This window comes from Pollicipes pollicipes, unplaced genomic scaffold, assembly GCF_011947565.3.
Source record: "Pollicipes pollicipes isolate AB1234 unplaced genomic scaffold, Ppol_2.1 Scaffold_4295;HRSCAF=5057_pilon_pilon_pilon, whole genome shotgun sequence".
Classification (NCBI taxonomy): domain Eukaryota; kingdom Metazoa; phylum Arthropoda; class Thecostraca; order Pollicipedomorpha; family Pollicipedidae; genus Pollicipes; species Pollicipes pollicipes.
In genome coordinates, this window is record NW_023596461.1 from 23,457,743 (window position 1) to 23,483,873 (window position 26,131).

The 26,131-nt window shown below is 54.9% G+C and overlaps 1 protein-coding gene across 1 annotated transcript in view; it reads right to left on the reverse strand.

The window, feature by feature from the left end:
• Positions 1–24,054, reverse strand: part of LOC119096559 (calcitonin receptor) — a 151,871-nt gene extending 127,817 nt beyond the window's left edge. The window contains exon 1 of the mRNA XM_037219464.1: positions 23,924–24,054. The gene's annotated coding sequence lies outside the window, so the exon portion shown is untranslated. The remainder of the gene's footprint in view (positions 1–23,923) is intronic.
• Positions 24,055–26,131: the final 2,077 nt, after the last annotated feature.

A 26,131-nucleotide genomic window follows, 5' to 3' on the forward strand; every position in this document is an offset into this window, starting at 1 on the left:
GCGTGATGACTTAAAAGCACGACGATACATTGCCATGGATTTATGAAAGGACTTGTCATCAACCGCGAGCTCAATTTACGAGCAACTATGCGCGAGGGACTAGTCACTTCCAAGCGTGAGTCTTGACGCACTAATGCAACGGCCACACGGTTAGAACCATGGGATCCGTCCCGGATCAACCCAGTGGCCCCTTGACCTTGACTGTCTGCCCTTGAGAGCCTGGCAAGCCGACAGATCTGGCGGGGATGAGGTGTCTACCGGCCCACTCGCCGGCACGTGCGCACGCGGCGCGCAGCGTGCACGTATCGTCACGTGTCGTCTCGTGCACGTGGCGTGCCGCGGCTGCCTGACGCCGGGCGCCACGCTGTGTACGTCCGCTGAAGAGGGGGCTGCAGCAGCGCGAGACAGCTGAGGTGCAGGAAGCCGCACGGATGGCCGTGTCGCTGTCGGGCGGAGCGGGCATTGGCCGCCGAGCGTCGCCAGCTGACCTCTGTGCAGGCCTGCGTGACGTCACCACCTCGGGGCGAAGACTACTCAGGAATGCTATGCGGGGTGCATGGGACGCTCCGGACAGTTTGACCCGCTGGTCAGATCACTCCCCTGAAAGGAGCTAGATTCGTTGAAAAAGGTCTATGTTATGTTCGAGTAAGATTATGGTGCCCGTCGTCATATCACGATGCCCGTCCAGTGTGAGGACGCATGGGGTACACAATTTTGTCATATATAAGACACAAGCACGCGTGATTGGCGTCGGTAAATCCTCCGGCATCACTTGCCATGTATCACTTGTATCCCCCCCCCCCCCCACCCGGCACACGTCATATGGAGAGCTCGCTTAACCCCTGCCTGAGATCTCCCTTCGCTCGCCGCTCCTGCGCCAGCTTCCTGCACCGCCTCACTCTCCGGCTCGTCCGCCTGGGTGCTCTGCAGAGCCGTGTTGGCTGGCGTCCGGACTTTGGTCCCGCAGCAGTCTGCCGGCGGCCGAAATGACGCTGACGGCAGGGGGCGCTGAGGGGCGCAGGGCGGCTCAGGCCTCCCGGACGGCCTGTCTCAGCTCCGGCTCAGGCCTCCCGGACGGGCCCGTCTCGGCTCGGGCTCAGGCCTCCCGGACGGCCCGTCTCGGCTCGGGCTCGGGCCTCCCGGACGGCCCGTTTCAGCTCGGGCTCAGGCCTCCCGGACGGGCCCGTCTCAGCTCGGGCTCAGGCCTCCCAGGCGGGCCCGTCTCGGCTCGGGCTCGGGCCTCCCGGACGGGCCCGTCTCAGCTCGGGCTCGGGCCTCCCGGACGGGCCCGTCTCGGCTCGGGCTCGGGCCTCCCGGACGGCCCGTCTCGGCTCGGGCTCGGGCCTCCCGGACGGGCCCGTCTCAGCTCGGGCTCAGGCCTCCCGGACGGGCCCGTCTCGGCTCGGGCTCGGGCCTCCCGGACGGCCCGTTTCAGCTCGGGCTCGGGCCTCCCGGACGGGCCCGTCGCCGCTCGGGCTCAGGCTTCCCGAGCGAGCCCGTCTCGGCTCGGTCTCAGGTCTCCTGGACGGGCCCGTCGCCGCTCGGGCTCAGGCCTCCCGGGCGGGTCCGTCTCGGCTCGACTCAAGCCTTCCGAACAAGCCCGTCTCGGCTCGGGCTCAGTCCTCCTGGACGGGCCTGTCACTGCTCGGGCTCAGGTCTCCCGGACGGGTCCGTCTCGTCTGTGCGCGCTCGTGTCTGCGACAGGGAGACGTCGGGTCTCGCGGTCAGCGTCCGGCCCTCGCGCAGGCAGCGTAGCCTGACGTCACAGCGGCGCGGTAGCCCCCCCCCCCCCTCCCTCTACCTCCAGACCGTGACATGGTGGATCGCTGGCTTCGCAGAACGATAGGTGCAATATGACGTCAGCATCATGAAGTGACGTCATGACGTGCAATTAAACCGGCTGATCCAACTGGCACACCCAAAACAAAGCGGCACGAGCGGCACCAGGATAGCGATTATTGGTTCTAGATGGTGGTCTCCGAAAGGGCCATACGAGATTTTGCCTCAACCTATCAACCTGTGCTATTAATCCCACTGGAATGGGGGCAATATTGCTCAGCTGCGCTGTGGTTTCCTTGAATATTTTTTTCTTCTCCTTTAAATAGAAATGGCGTGATCGCACAATACTCAAGCTGCCAAATGCTACCTTCTTTATTACGACAGTACCATTCAGTTGTATGCATGAGGCACCCTTTATTCCCTTAGCATGAGTGTGTAGCATTGTTCCCTGTGAGCGATCTTTACTCGACAATGGCGTTGTTGGGCAGGTCCTCCCTCACTCTTGATTTTCCGCCACATTTAGAAGATGCTTCCGCTGCCTGTCCCATTTCCACAGCCCGAGTGCTATCTTCGCAATGGACCTAGGAAGCTGCAGAGGATGCTGCTTAATGCAGCGCACGACCACGGAAAGTGTGTGCGCAGGCACGGCGAGCTGAGCGTGGGGACATTTTTAACCACGACGGGGCATTCTAGAGAACGTTTTCAGCCTGCAGTTTTCTGTTAGGTTTTTTGTGTCGGCGGCAGGCTAACTACGCTGTCTGTGAAACAGACAAGTATCACGCTCCGATTCAGGCATTGTGGTAGTACGGATCAGCCCCACGTAAATGAGATTGCAACACCTTTGGGCGAGCAAAGTCACCTGGTCTCAACAGCTTGTAATAGCCATATGATGAAAAATGGAGTACATTCTAAGAAATAGTCGAGCTACATGCCCTCCCATGTCAGGCTGTATGGGTTACTTCACGTTACGATCCTGCCATGAAGAGGTGGAACATGCGAATGTAGCTCACTTGGTCAGGTACGGATCACGTGCTTAAAAAATGGCGCACCATAAACATCGATATCATTGTTTGGTTGTCACAGAAATTGACACTGACAGATCAATAATTGAGTGGTAATTTGCGATGTTTCATTACACTTATGGACATGCTTTTGGTGGTTTTTGATGGCCCCCCGGCCTGCAATCGTTTCGCACCGAAAAAAACGACAAAACAAAACGCGTTGTGATACGACCTACCCAGCGACCCAAACGCTGTCATAAAATGACCAAGTCGTGGAGAATAAGTGCTTACATGTAGGCCTGATAAATGCAGACTTTTAACGGATATTTTAAAATGTATGCTGTACAACACAGTGCGCGACAGCTGACATGTAAAGAGTGTGCTGCCTTTTTTGTACTTCTTCATTTGTTGTTGGATTAGACGCGTTCGATTTGATCAGTGAAACCAGTTTTCTCGAAACCCTTTTGAATTGCTCGAACCTTCAATTTATAGCAACCGTTCCCGTGGGAGGGATATCGTTGAACTCCCTGCTCAACATTGCGAAAGTAATACATTTTATTTATCTTGGTTCTTTCAACGGGTGAGTTCTGTGATGTTAAAAACACACTAATTTGTCAACGAATTTGCGTGATGAATGTTAGGAAAGCTTAGAGCACCAGGTAACACTCTGCTGAAGCACTGTTTAGAAAAATATATACAAACATAGTTATATATAAAAAGCTATTATCACACGAATCTAACGACATGCTTTGCTATGGCTTTGGTTTCTCCCCTATGGCGGTTACCACAGCGTCTGTTTTCGAAGCGAACTTTGGTTTAAGGGAACGGAGTATCGCAAAGCCTATAGTGACGCATTGCTTGAAACTCCAACCGATGCACTTCTCGATAACTGGCCCTCTCCGCTCGGTGTGCCAACCACAAACGTTCATTTGTACTGATGTGATTCACACCCGTAGTGGTGCCACTTTCAAGCCAGCAGGTCTGCAATGTGCCGGTTAAAACAGCTCAAAAGTGGTACCTCTAACCCGTGACAGCTGACAACAGACCTCAGTAGATTCTGCTGTCGTCATGACGACGGCGGTCGCGACAGCTGCAGTCGTTGCGGACTCGGGATACAGTTTGAGGATAGCAAAAGTGGAAAAAGTGTTGTGCTGTTGCGAACCATTGGCAGCGTAATTTGGACTCGAAAAATTCAGATGTTTATCCTTATAATATGTTGGCGGTGCGGCAGTGGCACTGCCCAGTGATATCATTAGACGTAAATGGTTCTGAGGTTTCACCAGAGTACGTTTTACCAAAGGAAGGCCAATCCCTTTAAAAACATTGTGGCCATTGGAGGCAACCGAAATGCACGGACTTGCTCGTATTATCTCGTATTATCATTGCATACGATGTGAGGAAGTTCAAAAGAAGAAGGGACGAAAGAAGCGCGTACAATAAAAAATTGTTCTGGTTGTATCTGGCGCAAAACAAGCTGATCAGTTCTCGGAGCCGCTTTATCTCACTGGAATATATCTATCTCACGGCATTATCTCACCAAACGTCAGCCGCAGCTAGCCAGTCAGCTCGAGGGAGCCAGCATCTTTCCGAGAACCTTGCCTGCACAATGCATAACCCTTGATAGTTTCTGACTTCTTTCAGTACAGGTCCTGAATAGCTGTTCAGATAGTAATCGGGCTGAACAAGAGCATTGTCAAAATTTGAGATGTCACGACACGGTTGAATTGCCTTCCCTATACAGTAACACATTTTATAATATTGCAGGATGCTTCGTGTCTTGTTTGAGTTATCTAATTAAGCAGGTCCAGTCCTGGAGCCGTCCACTATTCAAACCATTCGACCAGCCTGCCGCTATCGTGGCCCCCGCGGCGCACCGCCCGGGTGCCTGACGAGCCACTGCTGCTCGGTGCGAGCTAGGTCCGCTCCCCGTGCGTGGGTGCGGCGCTGAAGGCGCGCCGGCTCTCCAAATCATTCGTCCTGGGCGATTAAACTGAGCGCGTCACGTCACCCAGACGACGCCAGGTGGTCACACCTGACTGACGACGACATTGACGGCCAATTGCCTGGACGTCCTGGCGACCCAGGCTTTACCGGGCCAACAGCTTGGAAGCAAACGGCCGTGGGCACGCTCATGCTAGATTGGCTGAGCCGCTCTTTCCATGGTAAAAGTCGTGGTTTCCAGCTATGCGTTGGTCTTCTTAACGCCTGGTCGGCTTGTTTTGCTAGGTGTATTGATCAAGCAAATGGACTGCCCACGTGGTCGTCGAGAGTCTCATCATGTAGCATTCTATGACCCCGCCCCTCCATATAGCATATCAATAGATGTGCCTCCGCATGAACCACAATCACAGCTCTCCGATTACGACCACAAGAGGTAAACATCCCCCGTCTCAAGATATCAGCACTTCGGGATACGACGCCACGGCGAAACGGCCTCGAGGTACCCATGAGACGATCAACAGCCGGACGTGGGCTGCATGAGCGACGGGACCCGCGAACCCCATCTGCGGGGCCGGCATTTGACTTCGGATGGAGCCCGTCCACCTGGTCCGAGCGTCCGGCCTTCTCACCGGACAGAGTCATTAGATACTGGCGTCTAGCTTTCCCGCCGGATGGAGTCAACGGGTGCAGGCATCCATCATTTCCGGCGGATGGAGTCAATTGGTACTGGTGTCCGGCCTTCCCGACAGATGAAGTCAATAAGCATTGGCGTCCAGCCTTCCTGCCGGATGGAGTCTACAACTGAGGCATCTGGCTTCCCCGCCAATTGGAGTCCCATCCCCCTCCCCATCCGGGCACCTGGCCTCCCAACGATTCAGCCATCACAATCCGACGTCTTTCAATGCGAACTGACCGTCGTGAGCGGCTGGCGCCATCGTGCCGCCGGCGCAGGTCGTCGAGTCGTCCTGGGAGAGGTGCTGGTCTGCCTTAGCCTGCCCGCTTCATTACACGGGATCAGCAATGCAAACGGCCCGCCAGAGGAGCGCAGGGCGCCTGAGCCGCGCTCGCACCGCATACCGGCGAGATTAGGCCGTCGCCACGCCGGGTGCCGTGCACCGAGAGACTGACCGAGGCGGCCGCGGCGCTGTCCCTGGCGCCGAGAAGGCCGTCTGGACGGCAGATCACGCGGCGCTACCCCTGGCGCCGAGAAGCCCCCTGGATGACGGGCTACGCTGCTCCCATGGGACCTTTGGAACCACTGAACCATGGAACCATGGAACCACTGGAACCATGGAGGTGTGATCTAGAGGTGGGGATTTGCAGGGCTTAGTCCAATGAGTACACCCATTTTGAAGCAAATGCAGCCACCGCTCCACTGTATTCGATAATTCAAAGCCCGATGCGGTGCAACCCAATGAGGCAAAACTAAGTCTCGATAATGATCCAGGGTAGTCGAAGACATCTCGGTCCGACGCAACGTGTAACATAAAATGTAGCGTATATAACTTTATTTACAGCGGCTCAAGTGTACGTGAGACTTCTCGACATGTTCCACTCCATTTGTATCTGCCCGCTCTTCAGTCACCTTCCATCCCAATCCACATGGCTTGGGGCTTTTCCGACGCTGCCCGGTGCAGTGTGTGGCTTATTACTAATCTGTAGGTCCAGCTGATCTATGAATAGCTTCAAGATCTTCCCACAGGGAATAATTGCTCACACTTTCGTCCTCGTCTAAACTGCTACGTGCATTGATGTCAACACCTGGTCTCAATTCTTCCGTAAAATTGCAAAATCTTCCTGCACTAGCTGGCGCATGCCACTGCAGACGAGCTCAGTGGTGTGAATTTCGGCTCGACATTCTCACAGCTGATCATAACAGGCTGATGAGTTGTTGATAACGGGTGGCAGAGCTGGAAACTGAACACTGCAAGCCTGCGAGCTTCGACATCAACCACACGTGCACCCAAGTTCCCGGCCGCTAGGTCCGTGTTCCCAGAAGTAGTCATTAAATAGCTGATGTTGATCCAGTGTCCGACTTCTTGTGTTTATTTTGTATTCAGCCAAATGTTTTGATTGATCAACTGTCAGTTGCGCGAGCTATTCACTTTGGCTTCCGGCATGTTAGTTTTAGGTCGACGTGATTGAGTAGCCCACTGAAATGGTCGCAACACATAACCATTTGAACATTTCAGCAAATCAACGCATTTACCACTGCAGACGGTCAATGGAGGTCATGCAGGCATGTGTAACCCTCGTTTCATGGTGCATATTTTTTCCTCCGAGCGAAGTACTCGTTCGTGATTTCCACGAACAAAAAATATGGAACGCAATGCACATCACGTTTGGATTCATGATCGTGTGCCGATCAAAGACTTGGCTACGGTGTCGAACTCGCCCCGCGAGCACCGGTCAGATTCGGTAGCCGTAGCTGACAGCAGCAGCGGTATCCTTGTTCGGAACAATCCTTGTGAGCACAGAAGCCAGTACTAGCAGTCGGTTCAATAGGACATCGAAGGTGAACTGGATGCACGGATCAATTTTGGCAATAACTGCTGTCTTTAAGGAGTCGGAATATTCTTGCTACACTTGTAGCCTCGTTTTCAGCTTGGCCGAAAGAGGAAAGAAACGCATTGGTTGCCTTTTTCTCTTGCCGCCACTGCTCTAATGCGACGGAGCAAGCCACCACTCAGGTTCCGGAAGTCAGTGGCCGACCTAGGCTTTACAGATGACCTACCTGCACGTGAACAAGACCTGTAAGTGACGAGTCAATGATCTGTATACGGTCTTCATTGCCCAGGAGCGAATAAAACCTATTTGGCACGACACCAGCCATTCGTGAACGATCAGCGGACGGCGCAGACATCCATGGGCTTTTAGCGTGGCCACAATCAAGCACCCGCGCCTGAGCAACAGAGTAGCAGATGATGGTACGGCCGCGGTGGCCTCACAGCCATTGACATGGTGCAACTTCGGCAGTCGTCCGCCAAAGGTTTAGTCGTATGACCTCAGGGGCGAGCTAAAAATGGACATTGATGGCTCAGGGTGGCAGCTTCATATTTCAAGGTGTTTTCGTCCAGATCAAGATTCGTCGTTGCCAAGAGCCTCCCTCCATCCCGATAAAGCTTTCAAAACAGCGCGACAGCAGTGAAAATAAACGGATGGATTCATAACGTGCTGCATTGGCGCGACCCAAACGCAGAGCCATCACGGGAAACCACGGCTTCGTGCGGTTTTTCCTCGCCTTTTTTTCGTTCGAACGGGCACATGCTGGCCACCGATGAACAGTTGGTGACCGATGACATGACTCAGCACGGATCACTGACCGGTGACTACGAATGGTCATGGGTCGCTCGGCGGTGACCGCTGACTGGTAGCACGGATGACAAGCGGAACACGAATATACACGTGTCGAACTTGCACGGCAAAGACACAAACAACTGCACGGTGCCAGTTCGCACGTCAACAAACAGGGTGTTTAGACATCGAACGCCTCTATGCATCAATAATCGCTACATCAGTCGAAGAGTTCAGGCCGGCCAGTGGTCCGTCTCTGAACGTTCGTAGAGGCCGGACGTGAGCGGCCGTGCGCGAATGTCGACGTGACGGGACGTGAGCGGACGTTGACGTGGGCGGACGTGCGCGACAGGACGTGGGCCGTGCGGAGCGCCTGGATGTGCCTGGCATTTAAGGCGGGCGCTTGACGAGGCTACGCGCCGACACCCCGTGCCACCGTCCGTTCATCCTTCTCTCTGGGCGGCCAAAGTGCGTTGGATGGGGTGCTGGGTCCCCCGGGCATCACTACGGAAAGCAGTCAAAGACCTCGGCAGTCATCACGCAGCCGCGGATGCCCGCATTTGCCACCCGGGGGAACGAGGGAGATTGGGGTGATTACGTCGGTAGCAATAAACAGACGAGGGCCCGGTGTGCCGACCTCAGGTGGCGTCCTCGGGGTCAGGTTCCACCACTCGCAAACGACCCGGTAAACAGGCTGTCATAATCGGCGCCGTGACGTCAGAAACAGCCGCAGGCGGTCAGACACCCCCCACATACCGGCAGTGCACCGGCACAGACATGACGTGTGTGGGTGTCATGCCATGTGTCGTGTGTTGCGTGGTGATACCTTTTGTTGATGGCAAGGACGGATGAGGGAAATGTGCCAGTTTAGCATGCAAGAAATATTGTGCTGCTCCGGGTGCCGTACTTATGTTTGGCCAACGGTGCCGGTGACATCTAGGTCGCCCGCGACAACTGGGCGACTATTGAAATTGAAGATACTAATTGCATACATGCGGTAATTGTCCTGGTCAGATGCAATACGAACTAAGGCACCGTCATTAACTAATATTACTCGCTCGGGTGGAGGTCAACTTGACCCCCCGAAGGTTTTTCCAAAATGGTTTCCGAACGGCGCGGCGTGGCCGCGCCAAATTTTGCATAGCTGTAGACAATTGAATAATCAATCGTCTGGCATGAGGATTTAGATGTATCTTAAAGGTTCGCTGACCTATGGCAGGTCAAAGTCACGCCATGGTTTCAGCAAAGGTAATTTCTAGGGAATCGTGCAATCTCATCCAACAACGGAGTGTTAAACGAGGCCATACATCTCTGATATACCTTATCAGGCAACACAACAATTGAATCAACACATTGCATTGACCTAGGGTCAGGCATGATGGTCGGACCGAGGTCAAAACCAACGTGTTTTATTACACTAGGGCTTGCTGTATCAGGTAGTTTCTGGCGTTCATTTCAAATTTATTGATAGCAGGAATCGCATTATACATCTTTCATGGACTTTTTAGAGGTCAGGGTAGGTCACTGACCTTAAATGACCCAGGCCAAGGTTTTATTTTTAGGAACATACTGTCTAGCTTAATCTTTGTCGCTTATCCAAATGCAAAACGCACAGCAGTCTTTTATTATTTTTGTCACCATGACCTTCAAAAGTTCAAACAAGGTCACTGACCTTATATGAGCATGAAACCTTTTGCTTAGAGTATTTATTTAGGTTCTAAGGGTCATTTGGAGAATAACCCAGAATTTGGCCTTGTTTGACTTTACTTGACTCCAACGTCATGACCTAAGAACTTCAAACTTTAACTTAAGTAAGTTCACGTACAGGCCAACGCACTCTGTGAATTTTGTGCTTCTAGCTTTCTTAGTTCCTAAGATCTCAGTGGATCAACTTGATCCCCCCACCCAAGCGAAGAGTATCCAACCGGTCACCCGAGCGGGTGACATTACACGACATGCCTCACAGCCTGGATGAGAAAGGTCCAGTTGCGTAGAACCCGAGCCGCCGTGCAATTTACCTACACATAAAAGCCTCGCAGCCCATCAATTAGCAGGAATTTGTCTTGCTCAGACAGGTGTTCTTTCCGGACCAGCATCCGTGAAGTTGTGTGGGCCTCGGCTCCGGTATATCCTGCTGATTCAAGGTCCAAATGTTCAAAGGAAATCAGATTGTCCTGTCGCGTCCAGAATTTTTATTGAAGTCTTTTGAAACAAGCCAATCTCATAATTATCTGCGAAAGACTGAACAATGATGGATGAAAGCAGACGCGATCTCTAAGAACGGAGACGATTTAAATTCAAGGCGAGATGTCTCCTGTGAATTGAAATCATCTGGTGGCAGGTAATCTGCTCGGCGGATTTGGCTTGGAGCTGTCTGAACCCCACGCATGCTCAACGGCGAGGCTTAAACTTTCCACAAAAAACAGCAGGCATCGGCGACCTATCCGGTACCATTCCGCGATACGGCAGAGCAATGACGGGAGACGCCCCCGTGCGAGGTGCGGTTCCAGCCGTGTGTGGCACTGTTACCGGGCTACCGCTGAAATGCAGGCATCCGTTTCTGCATGCCGGTGTCACTATCGCTCGGCATGCCAGTGACATATACGGTTGGTTGGACCGGCGCTAAGCTCAGTGCGTCGAAAGGGATTGGTGAATTCGTGGAAATACAGCCCTGTGGCAGGAAACTAAAATATCAGCATTGGAGCTATAGGATTGACAAGGGTCTTCAAATGTCAGCAGCACGGCCGCAGCTGTCGTTCGCCGATGAAAGAACTAACGGGTCAAAAGGGACCGGAAGTAAAAATACAGTCATCGGGGGTCGGCAGATAGCGGCGCGGGGTGGGCCGGTCCGCCGGGAGTCGGCAGATAGCGCGGGGCAGGGCCGGTCCGCCGGGAGTCGGCAGATGGCGCGGGGGTGGGGCGGTCCGAACTGGACGCCCACGATCAGCCCCTGTCAAGTATTTGGCCTGCACGTCCCCACCTGCCAGCATGTCATCACAGGAGCACCATCGTAAGCACGTGGTAGAGCGCGCCTGCATGAGAACGCCGCCGCCGACGGGCCGGCTCAGCCGTCACGGTGTCACCTGCCGGAGGTGGCGGGCGCTACTCCGCCGGCATACCATCCCCTGTGGGAAGAAGCGGGCGTTCCTCCACCGCCATACCATCCCCTGTCGGGGGTGGCGGGCCCTCCTCCGCCGGCATACCGTCACCTGTGGGAAGAAGCGGGCGTTCCTCCACCGCCATACCATCCCCTGTCGGGGGTGGCGGGCGCTACTCCGCCGGCATACCGTCACCTGTGGGAAGAAGCGGGCGTTCCTCCACCGCCATACCATCCCCTGTCGGGGGTGGCGGGCCCTCCTCCGCCGTCAGACCGCCCCCTGTCGGCGGTGACGGGCGATACTCCGCCGGCATACCGTCACCTGTCGGAGGTGGCGGGCGCTACTCCGCCGCCATACCATCCCCTGTCGGGGGTGGCGGGCCCTCCTCCGCCGTCAGACCGCCCCCTGTCGGCGGTGACGGGCGATACTCCGCCGGCATACCGCCACCTGTGGGAAGAAGCGGGCGTTCCTCCACCGCCATACCATCCCCTGTCGGGGGTGGCGGGCCCTCCTCCGCCGTCAGACCGCCCCCTGTCGGCGGTGACGGGCGATACTCCGGCGGCATACCGTCATACCGTCATACCGGCATACCGTCATACGGCATACCTTCTGTAGGAAGAAGCGGGCGTTCCTCCACCGCCACACCATCCCCTGTCGGGGGTGGCGGGCCCTCCTCCGCCGTCAGACCGCCCCCTGTCGGAGGTGACGGGCGATACTCCGGCGGCATACCGTCATACGGTCATACCGTCATACCGTCATACGGCATACCTTCTGTAGGAAGAAGCGGGCGTTCCTCCACCGCCACGCCATCCCCTGTCGGGGGTGGCGGGCCCTCCTCCGCCGTCAGACTGCCCCCTGTCGGAGGTGACGGGCGTTCCTCCGCCGTCGGAGCGTCCCCTGTCGGAGGTGGCGGGCGTTCCTCTGCCCAGTCGCCGGGCAACGCAATGGCAGGCAATGACAGGTCAACACGGAGTTCTCGTCGGTTCCGGACCTCCCGTTTTCGGGAGACTGCCAGGGCTGTGTGTCTTGAGCTATACGTCAAACCTCCATGTGCAGCAGAACCCCAGAGGAAATTTGGCGCTTATCCAGGCCAAAGTCCGTCACGTGCTGCTCCTGCAGGCGGCCTCATCCCGCCTCGACATCGTCATCCCCACGGAGTCACTCGCCGTGTGAGACTGAGACTCAGTCATGCACCCGGCGTCAGTCTCACACACGTGAGACTCGTCAGTCTCACCCGTGTGAGACTGACGCCGGGTGTCGCCACTCCACTGCTGACCCGTGACGGGCGGCCGGCCACCGGTCACCTGGCCCGATCGGCTGAACGCGCCACCAGAGGGCGCACCCAAAGGTGGCCGACTCAGGTTGGCCGTCTCGCACTCGGAGTGACACGGCACTGGTTGCGCGGGCGGGGCGCGGAGGCACAGGAGCACAGGCATCCGCTTCCGACGGGCCCTTCAGGCGAATACATTTGCGGCCCCATTTCCATTTACAATCTACGTCCATGGCCCACGGGGTGCACGTGGGTCTCTGCAGAGCCAAAGTAAATTATGATAAAGTCTCTGAGTCCGATCACTTAAGAAAGAGCTCATTAAACCGTTGCAAAATGAATAGCGCTGACGGTTTATTCGATGCAGTCATCTAGCGCTCGCTTCCTTCAGCTTATAAACTTAAAGATGTAAACAACAGTGCATTTTCCGAAAGCTTTGGATTTTGTCGTAGTTAAGGGGGCTAGAAATAAAACCATAACGCAGACAAGTCGTGCTCACTCGAAATAAAGAGGGTCGCATCCGATGATTATTTGGGGATGGCCTCCACTGCTAGAGGCCCTTTGTCAACTCTTTGCCCCCCCCCCCCCCTGACCACGGCTCTGACTGCGCCGCTGCACGCCACGCGGCTGTCTCCAGCCAAATAGCAGCGCTGCTACCGAATCAGCCTCCACTGGCACGGAAAGGTGGTGTGCTCTCGTGGGCACGCACTAGAAGCACGTTGTGGCCCGAACACGGGCGGCTGCCACAATCTAGGCATTGTCGTGGGGAAAATGAAAGCAGAAAATCTGCATGGGTGTCTCTGTTTGATGTGTGATGCCATATGCATATCATTTGCGCGGTCTGTGCGGTGCATCTGAGCCAGATTCACTAAGCCAGCTTCAGAGTCCAGTCTAGCCGGCTTGCCGCCGGCAGTGGCTTGTGAAGGCAATTTCTAGACGGGGAGGGAACAGGAAAGTGTGGGGGGGGGGAGGGGGGACTGGGCAACTATAAGGGCGACAGTTAATGAACGGCTAGACATACGCTTGGTTCTCAAAGCTGGTTTCAATCCTGGTTCCCAATTCCCGTTGGATATTTCTCAAAACTTAGCCCTGCATCCCGGTTATTATTACGTTGCAAAGAGAGACCCTGGAAACGGATCCATGGTTTCGGTTCGCAAAGATTGTCTTGGACGTACAATGGGAGATTGGGGGCTCGAGATTTCACTGCCTTTTCCCTGAAGCTGTATTTGCGGGAGACAGTACATTCTTTCGCTTTCGCCTGCTCGCCGAAAGCGAAAGAATGCCGTTGACTATAGCGTTCCTGAACAAAACACAAAGCTGACAGCGATGTTTTGAATGAAAAAAATAATGGCACTCCTTAAAAACATTTACTGGTCCAGATGGGGTCACGGCCATAACCAATGCCGAAGCAAGATTGTTCTTGGTAATTCTACCGGAAAGACCAAACCCGATAGCACGCTCGGTATGAAGGGTAAACAGACCACACAGAGCGGCAGTGCTGTAATCGTGATGATGATGGCCGACAGCGGAGTTAAGACCACAAAACATCTCGCTCACGTAGTCCGGAACACACCGTTTAGGCCTGACGAGGTTATCCTATTGATATCAGCCCTCATGTAAATCCGGTTACATTGCCGCGTGCTGGCTATAACCGGCTTCGGCTTCGTGACGGCATGGCGGCGTCGGTCCGTGCATTTGAGAACGACATTCATTGGCCGAGGCCAGCAGCTGTCCCGTGCCATCCGGCCAATACCCGTCAGCGGGAGGGCGGCACGACACGTGGTGCGTGCGGACGTGTCTGAAGGAGCGGCGAGACGGAGCGCACGGCCAGACGCAACGAATGCTCGGCGGCGTGGGAGCAACGCGTGATGCGCTGGCGCGTGTTAGATGGCGTGGGGAAGAATGATGGAGATACTGTCTACAATCTGGTAGCGGGCGTGTATTTATCGTGGCGTGGAGAGCAATACGACGGGGAGTGGGTGATAGGTGGCGCAAATAGCGCAAGCAAAGGTGACTTCAAACCACACAAGAACGGCGGCCGGTGCAGTTCCCGGTCAGACTCGGGTGGCGCAAGTAGCGCAAGCAAAGGTGACTTCAAACCACACAAGAACGGCGGCCGGTGCAGTTCCCGGTCAGACTCGGGTGGCGCGACCTTCACCAGCGCGTGGGGCAGCCAGCTCGAGTATAAAAGCCTACACCTGGACATTCCCACCGCGTCAAAAGCCAGCCAGACTCTCGCATTAGCAGGTTAAGGTCAATTGCTGGTACGCGATCTGCTCAAACACTGCGCCACTCGAGGAGCGTGAACTAGATGCTCACGGATAGCGTGACTAGCGAATCTGTGCTGTGGCGCAGGGCTGTCTCCGTAATCGGGGGGCCGAGAACACCGCATGTTCTCAAAACGTTTGCACTACCATTGTGTAAAGGCATTGGGCACACCCAAAACAATATCCTGTTTTAGTTTTTGAACGGGCAGAAAATAATTGACACCGAGAGATAGTTTTCCACCCCGATGAATCTCAAACTATCAAAATACTGCCTCTTTTGCGCTGTACATTAGGCCGTAAGGCCATGTGTTGAAATGTTGCCATGATTGAATATTACCAGGTGTTATTTTCTTCCCATTGGGTGATGATGTTAAAAATGGGGCAGGACAAAACGTCCCAAACTCTTAACGGCGTATAGAGAAAAATTCTGGTAAAAAGAACGAAATGGCGTAAATGAGTAGTGTAAGCCGAGGCTCCTACACATTTAATCCGAGAACTGTTCGCGGTAGCCCTCAGCCCTCGTGGTAGTCCTGTTCATGGTAGGTCTCTCAGATGACGAATGACCCGAAGTCGGATCGCTCACCATGCCTAGCTCTTGACCCGATGACCCTTCGACCCCAGGACCGGCATGTCGCAACGCCGTGTCACAACACTGCGTGGCACGTTAAAACCTGTTGTCAAACATTATCCGTTTACCTGGAATTGCTCTAATGAAGTGGTCGGGCCAGGGTCTTGGTGATGAGACGTGCTTAGTAAGGACTCTGACGCCAAAGTGATCCGTGCAGAACGTTCGAGCAAATTTGTTAAGTGGAATGTCGGCTATGACGCCTTTTTGTGTTGGGCGTATCAGGCATCGGGAGATTTGGTGACATGTGACGAGCCTTCAACCGAAATCGCCAGCTCTGGAGCCGGTGAGCCAGCTCTCTAAAGCCACTGGCTTTGGAGTGTTGCAGAAACCAAACTGCCAGCTCTGCAGAAGCTCCACAAGAAGCTCATGTCACATATGAAGCATTTCCAACCAAAGATATGTCGACTTCAGAGCGACCCCACGCCCGACATGTTGGCTGCGGAGCGTTCCCACGCTCGACGCGTCGGCTGCAGAACGACCCCGCGTTCGACACGTCGACTGGAGCAGCCTTGGTCCGACATGTCGGCCGCGGAGCTACCCCACGTGCGACACGTCTGCTAAGAAACGGTGCCGCTGGCCGCCGCGTGTCGGGCCTACACCGCCGCCAGATGGGTCGCCTAATCCGAGCGGCGCGCCAAGGACACCACGGCAGCCCCCTGTATTATGCTAATGGTAACCGGCTTGCAGTTGCGCCCATTGAAGGGGCTCTCAGCCGGTGAGCGGCCGTGGGCGGGTGTGCTGACGGAGCGTGTCACCAGATAACGTCGCCTCGTCCCCCCCCCCCTTCTCACACACACACGCACACTGGCGCGGCCTCCGTCATGGCGATGGGGGGCGAGCAGGCTGCTCCCTTTGTCACCAGCTTCCGGCAAACTAACGCGCTGCACCATCGTGCCTGCGGGTGGGCTGCTTCGGCAGCGTATGGTGCCGAAGATTCGGCTCTTCTGGCAAAGGCTGCGAACCTTGTTGTTGCCGTAGCAAACGACATGATTAAGCAAAGCATTCCCGCATTCTCAGCAGCACAGGCATTTTGCCGGCCTCGTATCTGGTTACTTTTCCAACAAGTCAGGTACTTGTATCACTGCTTTATATTTATGGAGGCAGAATTAACTGACCGCGGCGTTTGTTGAAAGTAAACACGCGTCCATTACGAAAGCGCGCCCGGTCTGGTGACTGCGTGCCAACAAACCGGGCAGTACACCGGACCGGCTATCGATCAACGCTTGAACGTTGCACTTTACTTTGGTTCGGCAAGCGATTGGCGACACACCTGGCAGCGGATTAAACTGCAATGAAATACGCCGTATTGCTTGTGCAGTTGCCCGTAGTGAAATGAACATGCGGTAGAAGATTGCCTCCAGGTTCCAGTCAGGTCGTATCCAGCCTAACGAACTGGCAAACAGTGTGGGGGTAAAAACTCAGTGTGGCTTTGAATCGACCGCATCACCATTGCGTGCTGTGTTAACGGGAGATATACTTTGAGAACATTTACAGTTTAGTTTGCGCGAAAGTAACAGCGAGCCGTCGGAAGTGCTAGGCTCTCTCTCCACAAGTTCGCATTCAATACTTTGGCATAAAAACCCTGTAGGGAAAAGAAAGCATCTTGGGTGGACATGGTCCGCGCGTAATCAACTTGTCATTTTCAATGTGATTCACGGCCCAACATCAATGCCATCCTGAAGTCGTCGGTCATTACGCGCCCGCGAAGAAAACACCACTCGTCAAACGCAGCCCTGCTGACCGCTGTCTCGCTGCCGGGAGACGTTATTGGTCGGCTACGGGCTGCGCTGGCGGTCTTCTACCGGGTCCGCGTCAGGCTCAGATCGCTTCAGCTTTAGCTCAGCTCAGCATCGGCAGCTGCCTGCGCCAGCGCCGCCCGTCGCAGCAGCGGCGCGGCGGCCGACGCACCGGGGCGCCGGGCCCGGACCGCCGGCGCACTGACGTCAAGCGCCCCTAAGATAACACTCTGTCGTGCCGCGCCAGCGCATCAGCCGCAGATAGCCCACCGGCGGCCGGTGTTGTTGTTTGACGAGCGTTCCGCGCGAACAGCGGTCGTGGGGCGCGCCTCGGCGACCGCCGCGTCGGCCCGGCTCGCTTCCGCGTCGCCGTATATGGCGAGAGGGGGCGTACGAGAGAGCTCATTACAGCGGGTCTCGGCAGGCGGGGAGAGGAGAGAACGTTCCTGACTGGCACGCGTTGAGGACTGTAGGAGACGGCTGGGGACAACGGCCAGTATGTACGGAGCGCGGCAGGAGCCACGCTAGCGGAAGGGCGTACGTAAGAAAATCGGTGCAGCAGTCGGCCTCGGCCCATTTCAGAGCCCTGAAAATGGAAAATCACCCACGGTCTGCATTAGCTGCACCATTTGTTAAACAACTTTATGCGAAGCTCCGCAGACTTGCCTTAGAGTCCGCTCTCAAAGAAGGGCTTGCCAGGTAAGCCTGTGATGTGTCCCGATACAGTATTTTCACCCGTTACCGATGTCGGGTTTGCATTAGGCATTAAAACGCACCGAAACGTGAGGAGCGCCGCGAGGCACAGGACACATGGTGAGGATTTAGATGACGTGCTTCACAAATCGGCCGCATCCTGCTTCGATGATGGTGATGATGATTTGAGCTTTGGGGCGCACTGACTACGTTGGTCATATGGCACTCGCATCCTGCTTCGTTGGGCATGTCTCACCAGTGACAAACGCGTCAGCCAGCCGTGAATAGTACCAAACTCTGACTTTGGAAGCAATACAGTCGTTAAAATGATTAATCGGCATGGTGTCTACTGAGCAAAAACATGTCTGAGCAAAAGCGGTTAGCGTTCGATCATTACATTAAAGATGCATGTCTACATGGAGAAATATCAGCAAACAGAAACAACCTTGCATTGTAGTCAGACGGATAAAGATGACAGGAATCGGTGGGCTGGTTGGTGCTAGACCGTGCTAAGACAGGTTTATTGCGCAGCGGTGGCATCCATAATATCTTCGATGCCAATTTTCTACCAGCTGAAAGAATCGAGAAGAGTTTTGAAAGGCGCCATTACCAAGAATCTTTCTTTGCCGCGGTTTGCTGGATTTTTGCTCCTGGTGCCAAGCAACAATATTTAATCGGTAGGGATGGACTGAGTCTGGGCTACGTTGAAAACGCTGCAAGCTGGACGGGCAGTGCAGCTTCGCGGTGCGGCAAAGGCGATAGCAAAGCTTCCCGAGGCACGCTTTGGCTATTAGAGTGCCGGGACCAAGGACGCTGTGTGTAACTCGCAGGTATTTGTGTGCTTATGCATCTCCAACTGTCATCAAGGCTGGTCGAGCGGGTACTTCTTTGCAAAACCCTGCAACGGCTGAATGCGTTTAGATGCCCACCGCGTTTGCATTACGCATGAAGTGTCTGTGTCTCATGGAACAAAAACAAATAGCTTTTCTCAAGTTGTATGAAAACGTCGGAGCAGATATCTTGCAGCGTATGTGGTGCCGTGGGTTGCTCGAAAGTTTTGGGCGGCCTTGTCAGAGTTCCTTCGACTGCCGAACCGTGCAGGAACACGCTCAGTTGTGGATTTCACCATCCAAAAGGTAGGTCACGGGCTGTTTGCTGAGATAGTACTACCTTCGAATGCAGTGTGTTGATAAATCCCCTAATTTAACCATGAGGTCGCAGTCGTAGTCGCAGGTCGCAGTTCGGCCAACCGATGAAGAACAACCGGTGCATGATTATCAATCAAAACGGCAAAGTATGCCTTCGTTGTAATTAGCAGATTTAGTTATATCACTAATAATATACGATGCCCCCTGGGATTGATATGCATATCGTTTTCTTCTGATCCGTAAATGGCCAGTGATGTTCCGCTTTTTGTGCTGTACCACCACCATGTACTCATATACTGTACCACCACCATGAACCACCATGTACTCAGGTGCATTATGAATGTATCTTATGAGTCACACAACACTACGTTTACTACTTACAGTTCGACTTGAACATTTCAGACCTGAAGCACTTCAAAACGAGCTTTGTCAGACCCGGCAAACAAACAGCGAAAAGACGGAACTAAAAAGAGCCCATCGCTTTACTGTGAATGTACCTGTCATCTGCCGATCCTCGTGTGCGCGCGGCTGATCCCTAATAAGTGACGGGTTTCCCATTCAAGGTCGCCCGCTTCGTGTGAGAGCTGTGATCCAGTGTGCGCCCGGAAAAGCCACCCGAACGCCACCTGGACGGTGTTTATTAGTGAGACCGCCAGCCTCGGTGGGCCCGGGGCTGCTGCTGAGCCCCTGGGTGCCGCACATTGGCGTCACGGCGAGGCGCCGCTCTGGCCGCCAGAAGCTGTCACCTGCGGTCATCGCCCGCGAGTCCGATGCCAGCAGGGGCTCGCAGTCGCACTCATGGCGCGAACAGTTGGTTATTGCACCGCCTGCAGTTGTTTTGAAGTAGGACTGAAAGCTGGACTGCATGGTGTTTAATGAAACAGGGGGCTTGCAATGAAGTCAAGGCTTTAATATCGCACCGGATATGCAATGTATCGTTCTGAACTGCATGCCGCTACATGTAAACAAAGCTTTTCGGTCATGGATTCCACCTGTGTCCGCGAAAAGGCTTTATTTGCCGGGCGGACCTTGCCAAGCGTCTGGCTTTACACAGTCCCAAGGTCCAGAGCACAGCAAGGTGCGCAGTAAATGAACGTGCAGAGTTGTCAGCTGACTACACGAAATATCTACCAATGGCACGTCCGCCTCCATGGCGCCCGCGTATTGTTCTGTCCGCCTGTCTTGCGTTTGCCCGGCAAACATTAGCGGGTGTGAGCTTGAATGTGCCGTGCTGGCCAGGAGCTGAAGTGTAAGCTTGAATGCGCTGAATGGGTGCACTGAATACGGCCGACGTAACGCTCCGCCGTCTGAAGCGTGGACGTGTGCTGTTATCGCGAACCACAGTGAGCTGTGTGCGGCTGTGTCACCCGATTCAGAGGCGTGTACCACAGCGCAGCAGGCAGTCAAGTGTACCACAGTGCAGCAGGTAGTCAAGTGTACCACAGTGCAGCAGGCAGTCAAGTGTACCACAGTGCAGCAGGTAGTCAAGTGTACCACAGTGCAGCAGGTAGTCAAGTGTACCACAGTGCAGCAGGTAGTCAAGTGTACCACAGTGCAGCAGGTAGTCAAGTGTACCACAGTGCAGCAGGTAGTCAAGCGTACCACAGTGCAGCAGGTAGTCAAGTGTACCACAGTGCAGCAGGTAGTCAAGGTGCGGTATTGGATCGCCGACACGTGGACCGCACGGGACTGGGCGGTGCAATAGAAGGTCATACGAAACAGGACGGGCGAGGACGACACTGCACCTGGCGTTCAAGACGTGGGACCCACGGCACAAGACGTGGGACCGCGGCACAGCACGGTCAGAACGAGGGCCTTACAGCACAGCACAGTCAGGAAGTGAGGCGCACGGCGTAGAAAGGTCAGGGCATCGGCCTCTCAGCGCAGTACAGCCATAACGTAAGTCTCGCAGCACAGAACAGCAAGGAAGTGAGGCGAACGGCGTAGAAAGTCAGGACATCGGCCTCTCAGCGCAGTGCAGCCATAACGTAAGTCCCACAACACAGAACAGTCAGGTCTTGGATCCCACAGCACAGCATGGGACAATCGCTCCACGGTACAAAACGATAAAACCTTAGATCCCAAAATACAGTACGATCAGGACGTAAGTCCGTAATAGAACGTATTCATATAATGTATTCACAGAATTTGCATGCGCAAAAAGGGACCCTTAGCGTCCATCTGGGGAATAGCGTATACTTTTTCACCTTAAGCATCCTCTTACACTTCTACGCGCACGTACACACCACAATAAACTTTGCACACTAACTCCCTTCCTTACAGACTGAGTCCACACACTAACGCACAAGTGCAACAAAATTCACACACCATCAATAACGCGATGCGATATCATATGGTTTGCAATATCATGTCAGTGATATTGCAGTAACGGCCCCGCCGTGACCCAGGTCCTCGACGCCACCATGTAGTACTCCCCAAACGTCGGCCCACGGTACAGAATGGCCCAGTCGTAGATCCTGCAGAACAGTACGGGTCAGGACGTGGGTCCCACTGTGCAGTAATGCCAGGACGTGGGGCCCACAATACAGTACTGTCAGGACGTGGGACCCACAAAACAGTGCTGTCAGGATGTGGGTGCTACATTATAGTGGGGGCGGCCAGGATGTGGGCCCCGCGGCGGGCCACCGGAGACGGCGGCACTGCCCGGCCGGTGGTCGTGTTTGGCGGCACTGCCCGGCCGGTGGTCGTGTTTGGCGGCACTGCCCGGCCGGTGGCCGTGTTTGGCGGCATTTCCCGGCCGGTGGTCGTGTTGGCGACATTGCCCGGCCGTTGGTCGTGTTTGATGGCGATGCCCGACCGGTGGTCCTGTTTGATGGCACTGCCCGGCCGGTGGTCGTGTTTGATGGCGATGCCCGGCCAGTGGTCCTGTTTGATGGCACTGCCCGGCCGGTGGCCGTGTTTGGCGGCATTGCCCGGCCGGTGGCCGTGTTTGGCGGCATTGCCCGGCCGGTGGTCGTGTTTGATGGCGATGCCCAGCCGGTGGTCCTGTTTGATGGCACTGCCCGGCCGGTGGTCGTGTTTGGCGTCTCTGCCCGGCCTGTGGCCGTGTTTGGCGGCACTTCCCGGCCCGTGGTCGTATGTTGTCAATGGAGCGCCCATCACCCAATTGCAGCGATCAGCAGTGCGAGCCGGTGGCGCCATCCGTTGTGCGGTGGCCAGCCGGCCGGGGCGGTGTGGAGTCGCCGGAACAGACGACTAGGCGCCACTGTCTGGTCACGAGGCGCGGGATATCGTGTGAGACGCTGTTGTCTGGTCTCATGACACGGGACAGGGTGTGAGGCGCTGCTGTCTGGTCTCGTGGCACGGGACAGGGTGTGAGGCACCGCTGTCTGGCCACGCGGCGCAGGAAAGGGGATGAGGCGCCGCTGTCTGATCACGCAGCGCGGGACAGGGGATGAGGTGCCGCTGTCTGGTCACGCAGCGCGGGACAGGGGATGAGGTGCCGCTGTCTGGTCACGAGGCGCGGAACAGGGTGTGAGGTGCTGCTGTCTGGTCACGCGGCGCAGAAAGGGGACGATGCGCCACTGTCTGGTCGCGCGGCGCGGGACAGGAGGAGAGGCGCGCTGTCTGGTCACGCGGCGCCGGGCGCTGTGAGTGACGGTCAGCTCTGACACACGCCTCGGAAATGGTCGAGCTGGCGCTGCTGACGCGATCGTGGTCGGTATAAATGGCCCTGACTAGGCTGTCGTCCCGATTTCCAGCATCGCCTTCTGTGGCGCTTAACTGCAAACGCGCGCTGCATTTCCAGCAGGGCATCACCAGTATACATATTTTCAGATTACTTATTGTTGATGAAAGGGAAAAGCAAAATTCTCTCAGGGTAGCGTCCCAGGCTGCTTGAACATGTATTTCATATAAGTCACGGCAGTCGCGTTGCCTGCGTGCGCGGAAAACGTTCGGTGAAGGTCCTGCTTTAACGTGGACGCAATCAGAAAGAATCTAAAAACACATGCAGAGGTCCCAAAAATATTGCGCGTCCTCTTTTTTCCAGCAGCAAGCAAAACACTCTTATCTTAAAATGCAGCTTATTACTCCAGTAAATCCTGAACATCTGAGTAAAGGTCATGTTGCAATGCGTCTTCGGCCACGTCGCTTTGAACCACCACAGTAAATCAAGCCATAATGGAAGTACCAATGGAAATGCGAATGGTATTCGTCTGCGACGGGACCAGTATTAGAACTTGAGTTTTGCCGCATTGTAACAGCGCAATAAGAAGTCTGCTCAGCAAAACCAATATACATATGTAACTTTGATACACATACATGTGTTTAACAAGCACATATGCAAGTGTCGTTATTCATGTTTATATACGCATAGCCAGGCGCGCTAAACGTTTCGCACATCTAATTGATGGCTTTTTCGCTAGGCCCCTTCTTTTTAATTGCACTTGCGCTGGACCTGAAGGACCTCGTACGTCCTCTGCATAATCCGCCCCTGAGCGTGGCCCAGATCAGTCCCGCCGGTGATGCCGCGACCGCTGGTGGAGTTGCGTGGCGGCGAAGGGAGCGGACCCGCGACTGGGCCAGTCCAGTGCATGGGACTATCATTCCCCTCGGATGGCGCGTTCCCGTCAGGTGGTGACAGGGCACTACTCACTGTCGCGCCGCGCAAAAACCCGTCGAGTGTTTGATCGAATGACGCCGCGTTTCGTCTCGCCGTCAGGAAACGAAGCGCGCGCCCTCTGACCTCTCGCGCCGGAACGGGCTCGAGTACCTCACCCACGTCCGGTGTTGGGCAATATGCGTGTTCGCCGATGACTGTTTTCAGCGATGGGTGTGGAATCATCCGGGAATGGGTGCGTTTAACCACAGGTGGCGCCGTTGAGAGGAGCGGGCGGCTCCGTTTCCGCTCGAGGCACGCACGCGCGTGTCGGGGGCAGCGCGGCAGGTGAGGTCGTCTCAGGGCGACCCTGGCGATGCCGGCGACGGCCGGCGGAGAGCGGCGAAGAGCGGCACGGCGGGTCGCCGCGCGACGCCACAAAAACGGCTCGCCGCGATCCTTACAAGGTGACCACTTCCCGCCGTCCGCACAAAACCTCCGCTCACCCACCTTATTCGTCGCCGAAGATGCTGGCGATAGCCGCGCGTTCGCAGTCCGACGGCGGCGTGCGTGGCGACAGAGGGCCGCGTGACGGCCCGTCACCTCTCGCAGCGGCGGCAGCGGTGACCGCGCTCAGCCCCGGTCCCGGTCCGGACGCCGCTGCGGATCGGGCTGGACACAGCGGCGGCGCGCGCGCGGCGGACGACGGCCAGACCTCGACTGGCTGGCCGGCCGGCGTGGCGCTGGCATGGGCGCGCGTCGCCGCGCAGCGCCGCGCTCGCCGCCGTCCGGCAAGAGCGGCGCGATCGTCCGCTCGTTTGACGACGAGTGGGGGGAGGGAGGGGCTGTCCGGCGGGGATAGTGGTGTCGCTCATGGCTCAGTGGTTAGTAAGGGCGTGGCGGCGGCGCCAGCCGGCGACTAATTTAATGGAGATTCGGAGCCTCGGATGGCGGCTGGTGACCAACCGGTCGAGGCCGTGTGGCTCGCCAGCGCCCGACGCCAGCGGCGAGCGGAGCAGCCACGTCGAAGGCAGGCAAGCCCTGGAGATGATGAACACTCTGATATGAGGTCTTCCCTCCCATTATTCAAGATATCACAATAGATAGCGAATGATCTACTAGCATCCAATAAGATGAACGTGACAGCATCGTCGCTTGTACCAAGGATGTACGATATGAAGATACCGTTTTCTAAGTTTGGCGTCCCGCATACATGATCGAGACATCCACAGGTATTCTCAGATGCAGTGCAATCAGCACCTTTTTCATTGAGAATTGGGTATGGAGCACAACCCGACTTGATGCAAAGGTCGAACTTGCGTGCACAACATTATTGGAAACCGATGAATTTTTCAGTCAGTTCTCAGGTGCTCAACCGTAGGGTTCATGCGAGTTTTAGCAACACCAAGGACTTCGAGACTCTAGATTTATGAAAAATTTCATCCATGTCCTGGAAAACTTTGTTCACAGGTGGCCTTTCGTTCACAGCTCAATGTTTTGGGCTCCTAAATCATTCACACCAGTGCAGCAAGAGCTCTGGCAGTACAACTGTCTTGCTATCGGCGCCCAAATGAGCCACGCTCATGCGACAAACTCTCATATTGTCTCCAACTTCGCACCGATAAAGGGTGGATACTCATGCTCTGCTACCTCAAACAGAAGAAATATAAACCTAAAGCAGAACAACGTTAGGCAGCCCAAGCATTTCGATGTGGTATTTACGGCGGTTATTTTTAGGTGGTTTCAAGGTAACGATCATTTTAGGCAGTACGTGAGTTTCTAGTGTGAATGCTATTTAACCGTGAAATCGCCAGATATGCCGAGATCTGCAACCCTTGTAAGATGTTCGAGAACATATTGCGTGAAATCATGACAACATATCGCTCGGACATTCATGTAAGATCGCTAATAAAAGCTGGGAGCTCACTCCATTACATTCACGCAGCAATATTTTTTGAATCGTTGCAAGCCATACGTGCTCCTAAAACATCCTGGTCCATTAGCACATGGGACCTAAGAATACTGGTCGGGGAGCATGAAGTAATACCAGTGGGTGTGATGATTGAGATAGCCAGTTGCAACAACGGATAACCACGCAAGAATGCAATAAAAGTAAGCTTAACTTCGCACAAAGTTTCTTTCTGATACGCTCTATCTGTGAGGGACCGCTTATAAGTAACGATATATGTATTTTTCCATCCTTAGCGCGTGCTCGGGTGCGGGGTCAAACTGACCCCCCCCCCCCCCCCCCCGCCGAAGGTTTTCCGGAATGGTTTCCGAACGGCACGGCGCAGCCCCGCCAAATTTTGCATAGCTGTAGACAATTGAATAAAAAATCGTCTGGCATCAAAAACTTAGGTGCACTTTGTACGGTCGCTAACCTAGTGAAGCAGGTGAAAGTCAAGCCGTGGTTTCAGCTAGGGCAATTTGTAGGGAATCGTTTAATCTGATCCAATAACGAACTGTTAGACGAAGTCATACATTTCTGAGGTAAGCTCTTAGGCAATCTCACACAGCAATTGAATGAACAAATAACATTGACCTAAAGTAATGTATGAAGGTCAGACCGAGGTCAAAATCAATCTGTTTTATTACTCAAGGGCCTGTTATATGGGGTAGTTTCTGAGACTCCTGTCGAATTTACAGATGACAGAAACCGCGTAACACACCTTGCAAAGCTTCTTAAAAGTCAAAATAGGCCAATGACCTAGGATGACC